The following is a 9,581-nucleotide window of genomic DNA, read 5'->3' on the forward strand; positions in this document are numbered from 1 at the left end:
GATCTATATAAAAATAAAAAAAAAGCGTATAGAAAAAATTAATTACATTACAGTAAATAGAGAAAATTAAACATACAATATTGTACTGTTTATTAAACAAATTTTTTTTTTACAGTACTAGAGTGCTATCCAAAATTTTACTTGTACACTGTTGAAAGAATACTCACTCTGGTGGTGTGCGTTCCCAATTCATACCTTTCTCTTCCATAAATTTGGCTGAGGCGGAGTGTTTAGGATCATTGTCTTGGAATATCCTATGGTGAGTTGGGTAATATTTATTCACAAATGGCACCATACATTTCTCTACTATTGTTTCTTGGAAAAATTTCTTATCCATGATTCCTACAGAAATCAAAAAATGTTGTTCATTAATAAGCAACTCCTTTTATTGTGCAGTTACACGTACTCTACAGTACAACATGTATTTTTACAGAACACAGGCACAGAATAAAGTATAGTAGTGTACCTTCGAAAAATAATAGGGGACCAGCTCCTAATCGTGATATGCCTCCCCATACATGGACTTTCAATGGATGCTTTGGGCGTGGTTTTAAAGAGATATGGTTACGTTTCCTGAATGACATTCTGGAGAACCGCTCAAGGGCAACAGACGATTCATCTGTGAAAATGACATCATCAAATGTTTCACCACTCTCAATCCATCGCCGTGCCTGTTCCACTCTCTTTTCTTTATTCACATCTCTTATCATTGGAGATATCCTGTGAAGAGCCAAAAATAATGAAATCAGATACAGTTATGAAATTACAGATTTACAGATTACTGTATATACAGTAGACTGTATGTGCAGTATACTGTATTATATACCTACTGTATACATTAAACTGTACATACAGTACATTAAGTTACATACAGAGTAATATATATATACATACTGTACATACACACAAACACACACACACAGTATACAGTATGTAATCATCACAATAAGCCGGCAATGCTTCATTGCTGTCTCTGAGTGCCTATACAGTAGGTATCTCTTTTGGGATAGAATATATACAGTATATACACACACACATACTGTATATAGTATAAAGTACACACTCTGTATAATGATTTATGGCATTATTATATCACGTATCAAGGGATTATTAACAGTGCATTTACTGTATGGTTTATACTGCTTTCAGTATTTTACCTTGTTGCGCCAAAGGTCCATCCCATTTTCCGTCGCATCCTTCTGATGCTGGTGGCCGATATGTCCAGGTCATACTTGGAATGGAGAATTCGTTTTATTTGCAGAGCAGTACGCTCATCATCCTCACGAGTTAGTTCCTCCACAATTTGTTGCACTCTCCTACAGTACAATACAGTATGAAAAATATGAATTCATGAACAGCACAATCACAGTTACAATTGATGAAGTTTTTATTTTATTTCAAAAAAATTGTTTATGGTATAAAGCAAGTCATTTAAACATTACAGTAGTGTACAGTACGTACCATGTGCATTTTGTAGGAAATACAAATCTGGGCGTTGTTCTCTCGAATGCATGATAGCGCACCGTTTCTAAAGTGACTATAATGCCACTTTCCTTGAGCCATGCATGGATCTCTTTGATGGTTTTATTTTCTTTTTTCATGTTGGCGATTATCTTGCTCATCGTTTTGTTGATAGTTACTGGCATGTTGTCCAACTATAATTCCTGTATGGAGAGAAAACATTTGTGAATACTGTAGTCTAAAATTTACACATCTGAAAATGCATAAGAGTTTTATGATAGAAGTTAATACTGTACAGTACATGTTTACTATCCAGTACCTGATGTTCAAATTTAAGTATTGTATACTGTACAGTACTGAAAATACAACTTCAGTGTTATGGACTGCAATTAGTTTCCTGTATGAAACAGATACAGTACAGTAAATAACCCTCCTTGGAAGTGCATGGGCCCTGTGAGACTTACAGTAGTGTACAGCATAAGGGTCGACTGACATGATGTACAAGCATTACATACAGTACATGTCAGTACTGTATGTAAATTCTTCAATTATTGCCTAACAACAATGCTGCTTACTGTATATTAAATACTGTAGGCCTAGAAATGTGCATCTCAATATAGTAGTTAAAAACACAGGGGCCTATGTGGATAAGCGAGTTCTATGCACACTAAAAATGGCCACCGACCGTGAACCCCCAGCACGTGGCAGCGCTCGGATATGTAGTGAGATACAGTATGGCATACATTTCACACTCCAGGGGGCAATGCTGAAGGAGCGTCACAATCCCCTAGCTCAATTACATTGGGATAAGCGCGGTCTATGCACATTACGGTATACCGAGCTGGATCGCTTAGCAACCTGACAACATGGCCGCCGACCGTGAACTCCCAGCACGTGGCAGCGCTCGGATATGTAGTGAGATACAGTATGGCATACATTTCACAGTTCAGGGGGCAATGCTGAAGGAGCGTCACAATCCCCTAGCTCAATTACACTGGGATAAGCGAGGTCTACTGTATGCACATTACGGTATACCGAGCTGGATCGCTTAGCAACCTGACAAAATGGCCGCCGACCGTGAACTCCCAGCACGTGGCAGCGCTCGGATATGTAGTGAGATACAATATGGCATACATTTCACAGTTCAGGGGGCAATGCTGAAGGAGCGTCACAATCCCCTAGCTCAATTACATTGGGGTAAGCGAGGTCTATGCACATTACGGTATACCGAGCTGGATCGCTTAGCAACCTGACAAAATGGCCGCCGACCGTGAACTCCCAGCACGTGGCAGCGCTCGGATATGTAGTGAGATACAATATGGCATACATTTCACAGTTCAGGGGGCAATGCTGAAGGAGCGTCACAATCCCCTGGTACTGTGAGAAAAAACAACAGTGCTGTAAGTGAAGCTGTCAATTGGAAACATGTACTGTACAGTATCCAGGACACATGTACAGTAGTGTAACAACGATGACAGTAGCACCAGAATTCTCGTTACACAATACCTGGCAGCGCAGCAGGTGGTGGTGGTGGTGGTGGTGGTGTTGTTGGTACTGTGGGAAAAAAAATAACAGTACTGTAAGTGAAGCTGTCAATTGGAAACATGTACTGTACAGTATCCAGGACACATGTACAGTAGTGTAACAACGATGACAGTCACACCAGAATTCTCGTTACACAATACCTGGCAGCGCAGCAGGTGGTGGTGGTGGTGGTGGTGGTGGTGTTGTTGGTACTGTGGGAAAAAAAATAACAGTACTGTAAGTGAAGCTGTCAATTGGAAACATGTACTGTACAGTATCCAGGACACATGTACAGTAGTGTAACGATGACAGTCACACCAGAATTCTCGTTACACAATACCTGGCAGCGCAGCAGGTGGTGGTGGTGGTGGTGGTGGTGGTGGTGTTGTTGGTACTGTGGGAAAAAAAATAACAGTACTGTAAGTGAAGCTGTCAATTGGAAACATGTACTGTACAGTATCCAGGACACATGTACAGTAGTGTAACGATGACAGTCACACCAGAATTCTCGTTACACAATACCTGGCAGCGCAGCAGGTGGTGGTGGTGGTGGTGTTGTTGGTACTGTGGGAAAAAAAATAACAGTACTGTAAGTGAAGCTGTCAATTGGAAACCTGTACTGTACAGTATCCAGGACACATGTACAGTAGTGTAACAACGATGACAGTAGCACCAGAATTCTCGTTACACAATACCTGGCAGCGCAGCAGGTGGTGGTGGTGGTGGTGTTGTTGGTACTGTGGGAAAAAAAATAACAGTACTGTAAGTGAAGCTGTCAATTGGAAACATGTACTGTACAGTATCCAGGACACATGTACAGTAGTGTAACAACGATGACAGTCACACCAGAATTCTCGTTACACAATACCTGGCAGCGCAGCAGGTGGTGGTGGTGGTGGTGGTGGTGGTGTTGTTGGTACTGTGGGAAAAAAAATAACAGTACTGTAAGTGAAGCTGTCAATTGGAAACATGTACTGTACAGTATCCAGGACACATGTACAGTAGTGTAACGATGACAGTCACACCAGAATTCTCGTTACACAATACCTGGCAGCGCAGCAGGTGGTGGTGGTGGTGGTGGTGGTGGTGGTGTTGTTGGTACTGTGGGAAAAAAAATAACAGTACTGTAAGTGAAGCTGTCAATTGGAAACATGTACTGTACAGTATCCAGGACACATGTACAGTAGTGTAACGATGACAGTCACACCAGAATTCTCGTTACACAATACCTGGCAGCGCAGCAGGTGGTGGTGGTGGTGGTGGTGGTGTTGTTGGTACTGTGGAAAAAAAAATAACAGTACTGTAAGTGAAGCTGTCAATTGGAAACCTGTACTGTACAGTATCCAGGACACATGTACAGTAGTGTAACAACGATGACAGTAGCACCAGAATTCTCGTTACACAATACCTGGCAGCGCAGCAGGTGGTGGTGGTGGTGGTGGTGGTGTTGTTGGTACTGTGGGAAAAAAAATAACAGTACTGTAAGTGAAGCTGTCAATTGGAAACATGTACTGTACAGTATCCAGGACACATGTACAGTAGTGTAACAACGATGACAGTCACACCAGAATTCTCGTTACACAATACCTGGCAGCGCAGCAGGTGGTGGTGGTGGTGGTGGTGGTGGTGTTGTTGGTACTGTGGGAAAAAAAATAACAGTACTGTAAGTGAAGCTGTCAATTGGAAACCTGTACTGTACAGTATCCAGGACACATGTACAGTAGTGTAACAACGATGACAGTAGCACCAGAATTCTCGTTACACAATACCTGGCAGCGCAGCAGGTGGTGGTGGTGGTGGTGTTGTTGGTACTGTGGGAAAAAAAATAACAGTACTGTAAGTGAAGCTGTCAATTGGAAACATGTACTGTACAGTATCCAGGACACATGTACAGTAGTGTAACAACGATGACAGTAGCACCAGAATTCTCGTTACACAATACCTGGCAGCGCAGCAGGTGGTGGTGGTGGTGGTGGTGGTGGTGGTGGTGGTGGTGGTGGTGGTACTGTGGGAAAAAAAATAACAGTACTGTAAGTGAAGCTGTCAATTTGAAACATGTACTGTACAGTATCCAGGACCAAAAAGGGGTCCGGCCAATAAACAATCTGCATCAGAGAAGCAAGATACAGTATGCTTAAAGTATACAGTACTATATACTAGATCGCCAACAAACGTAAATTAACAAACAACTAACACTGGAATTGACCATCCTCATCCCGTAGCGAAGCACGGGTATTCAGCTATCTACAATGTTATTTATACTTTGTGTTTAATATTTACATTTAGTTTTGTAAACAGACATTCTTAACATTAACGGATTGCAGTGAGTTATCTGTGATGGTCAGGACAGGGGGTTGGGACTATAGAAATCACTATGTACTGTACACTACTGTATTTGACAATACTTACCAGCTTGGCGGCGCCTGTCCCGCCTCCTGTGACGTCGTGCTACCAGCCCTGTAAAAATATATATATACACAGTATAATGGCAGCATACTGTACAGCCAATGAAATTCAACATTGACAGCATCTTTATGACATCACAATAAATGGAATTGTTCATTCTAGTACCCTGCACCTAATCACTCAGGAGGGCATAGTGTACTGTACTGTCTTCAAAACTTAAGGGGCACATTTCTAAATGTGACATACAGTACAGTACACTTACAGTATCGCTACAGTACAGTAGGTCCAGGGTATTAGACAGAACACTACCTTTATAGACATTGTAACACACATAAGCATTGCCCTTATAAACATTATGACACACATCAGCATGCAGCCCTCCCACCCTTAACCATCTCAGTACTGTTCATTACATTACAAATTGATTTCATGACAGATGATGCAGTACTCACCTGAATTCATCTTATTCACGTCATGTCACAGTAGTGCAGTTTATTCACGTCACAGTACTGTCCTTGATTCACGTTGTGTCACACAGTAGAGCACCGTATTCACGTCACAGTACTGTCCTTGATTCACGTTGTGTCACACAGTAGAGCACCGTATTCACGTCACAGTACTGTCCTTGATTCATGTTGTGTCACACAGTAGAGCACCTTATTCACGTTACTGTACTGTACGTCACAGTAGTGCAGTAGTATATCCACATTACGTCACAAAGTAGAGATCTGCCACAGTCATGAACCTTATAACACATTATGCAAGAGTAATGCACGTCAGAACACATTAGGCCACTGTAACATCCCTTAGAATAATTTCTGCCAAAGTAACATCCCTTAGAACACTGTACTATCTGAAACACAAATTTCTGCACACTGCACGACACACTGCAATTAAACCACACAATGCACTGCACGACTGCATAGTGTATGCACTGCGTGATATGACAAACTGCACATTTCCCTGCAAAATATGATACAATGTACACTACACAAAAAACTGCAATTACCACATGTGTATACAGTACACTGCACGACAGTGCTGGCCCTAGCCAGATACAGATACAGCCGCAGTCACGCAAAATATAGGCATGCCGCATATCATTTTAATCAGCAGAAGCTGCTGGTGCCCCTAAGCATAGCAAATGCCCTAGGCATTTGCCTACTGTAGTTTGCCTATGCCTAAGGCCGGCTCTGCTGCACGATGTGATTCACTATGCATTACACTCACTGCACAATACCATATACTGAATGTACACTGCATGACACGCTGCAATTACGCAGCACGATACACTGTGATACATTGCATATACTGTACACTGCATGATACTGTACACTGCACAATCGTAGACCACGTGGATTGTAAAGAACTACTGTATATATACACACAAGTTTAAAAAAATAACAATTGTTTTTGTAAAACGCATGTCGATCTTTTTCCATGTCAACTTAACGACCATGTCAACCTACAGTAACTGGTGTCAACCAATTTCAAAAGCCGCACCATCTAGGTCCACGCCAAAAAACAAATTGACCTTTTGACCCGGGTTAATGTTTGGTCCTTGTTTAACCATTTGTTTACCACAAATACTGTACAGTGCTATATAGACCGGATACCTGCTGCTACAGCAGCCCCTGCTATAATGTACTGTACCTGTAACTACAGTAACTTAAAGTACAGTAATCTACAGTAATGTACTGTACTTACAATCCCTTATGGCCTGCAGGCGTCGTGGGGTCCTCCTCACGAGGTCGCTCCATCTCCTCTGGAGAGACCTCACCGTTCTCCTCCGGTTGTAGGTCCGGAGGATATCCCTGCTGGCCCTCCTATACGCTATCACTTTCTCCTCGTTGCTGGCGAGAGTTCTGTCCCGCCAGCGAACGAGGAGACGCAGCTCACCCAGAGCATAGGGACGGTCCCGTGCAGCAGCCATAACCGTCCTTATGCTCAATGAGCGTCTCAGACGTCGTGCGCCTCAGACGTCGTGCGTCTCAGACGTCGTGCGGTCCAGGCATTCAACGTACAGTACTGTAGTTACTGTACTTTGTGACAGTTTCCCTTAGTTTTAAATATGCCCTTTCTTTGACCACAGTATTTTCCACTGTCTTGCCCTACGCCCTTCCCTCCTGGGAGCCTTCACAGGTCTTATGCAATACACAAATACCGAAGATGCACAGTCCGTCAGAATACACTCATTTCATTCCCGCTGTTTAGGTGCATTTAGCGTAAAGAATCGCTCCTGCAGATGTACTTTGATTTATGTGAAATCTGTGTGCATCCTTCCATTGACTGTCTTACAGTGTAAATAAAAGAATACAGTGCATTATTACAGAAAAAAAAAAAAAAAAAAAAAAGAAAGCACATCAGGTCTCGAACCCTGGACCCCCAGCGAGGGAGGTGGGAGCCTTCACCCCTAGCCCACGACGCCTCATGAGAGATTTCCAATTTCATGTGTGAAAGTACTGCAAACAGCGGCCGGCCCCCGCCCCATTGCTGTTGGTTTATGCCTTAGAGGACTCGGACGCTCGCATTTGTAAAGCACGGTGTTTTCCTCCGCCTCCGGCTAGCCTGCTGCCCTTCCCCCATGGGAGCCTGCACAGATCATGCAGTAGACAGGGAGGGAATGCAAATGCTGGTCATGTGCAATACACAAACGCCCACTGTAGTACTGTTTTGCTCACTTACAGTACTGTACTGTAGGTTGCATTTAGCGTAAAGAATCGCTCCTGCAGATGTACTTTGATTTACTGTACAGTATGTGAAACCTGTGTGCATCCTTCCATTGGATGTACTGTATTGGAGAGAAATTTTTTTTTTTTAAAGTGAATGTCACGGGAACACATTAAAAATAAGGTTGGCACTTCCTTCCCATTGGTGTTGGTTTACAGTATGCCGTAGTGTACTCGGACGCTCATGTAATTGCATTTCAAAGGCACAGTATTTTCCATCGTCTCCCCCCTACCCCCATCACCCTTCCCCCCTGGGGGCCTGCACAGGGAGGAAATTCAGGTCCTGTGCAATACACAAACGCTGAAGATCTACAGTACTGTTTTGCTCAGTTGGTAGCGTCAGAATACACTCATTTCATTCCCGCTGTTTAGGTGCATTTAGCGTAAAGAATCGCTCCTGCAGATGTACTTTGATTTATGTGAAATCTGTGTGCATCCTTCCATTGACTGTCTTACAGTGTAAATAAAAGAATACAGTGCATTATTACAGGAAAAAAAAAAAAAAAAAGAAAGAAAGCACATCAGGTCTCGAACCCTGGACCCCCAGCGAGGGAGGTGGGAGCCTTCACCCCTAGCCCACGACGCCTCATGAGAGATTTCCAATTTCATGTGTGAAAGTACTGCAAACAGCGGCCGGCCCCCGCCCCATTGCTGTTGGTTTATGCCTTAGAGGACTCGGACGCTCGCATTTGTAAAGCACGGTGTTTTCCTCCGCCTCCGGCTAGCCCTCCATTCCCATTATGCATTAGCGAACTCAGACGCTCATATATTTTAAAAGCACGGTGTTTATACATTGTACTGTACATTCTTCCTTTTACACAATTACTGTAGTTGCGTCTCCATACACATACTGTACAGTACTCCATACTTTTTCCACCGCCTCCCGTTACGCCTACAGTATTGCCAGAGCTGTAGATCAATCCGCCGCTATACTGTACGATCGAAAGTACTGGATTAGTGGAGCATTAGCGACACAGTGGTGGAGATGTGTAATGCATGATGAGTATCTAGATCGCCTCAACGCGCCTGCCTGTGATGAAACTCAGCTATCGCATTAGCGTGACTAAACGCCCGTCTCGGCGGAGAAACAGTCAAGATAAAGGTGGCTACATCTGTATATCTGTCTCCCCTGCAGTGCACATGGTTTTGCCCAATTGCTATCAAAAATCCTGCTGCAATCAGCTTGGAATTACCCCCCTTGTGTGTACACGAGTATATTGGGGGGTACCGTGGCTCTGTGTAAGTATAACATAGGCTGTACTGATGATATTGGGGATACAGGGTATACTGAGGATTACAGAGTATACTGGGGAGGATACAGTGTCTCTGTGTAAGTATAACACGGGCTGTAATAATGATTAGCAGATGAGGTAACTGACTCGCACTCTGGCAATGAGGACTGCTGCTTATCCTACAGACGCTGAGCTGTGTTGTCATGACGCATGGCCCCGCCTCCCCATA

At 43.3% G+C, this 9,581-nt stretch overlaps 1 long non-coding RNA gene across 1 annotated transcript in view; it reads right to left on the bottom strand.

Moving 5' to 3' along the window:
* The window catches only part of LOC134956698 (uncharacterized), a 55,832-nt gene extending 46,283 nt beyond the window's left edge, over positions 1-9,549 (bottom strand). The window contains exon 1 of the long non-coding RNA XR_010186101.1: positions 9,500-9,549. This is a non-coding gene — a long non-coding RNA (uncharacterized LOC134956698). The remainder of the gene's footprint in view (positions 1-9,499) is intronic.
* Positions 9,550-9,581: the final 32 nt, after the last annotated feature.

This window comes from Pseudophryne corroboree, chromosome 9 (assembly GCF_028390025.1).
Source record: "Pseudophryne corroboree isolate aPseCor3 chromosome 9, aPseCor3.hap2, whole genome shotgun sequence".
Taxonomy (NCBI): Eukaryota; Metazoa; Chordata; class Amphibia; order Anura; family Myobatrachidae; genus Pseudophryne; species Pseudophryne corroboree.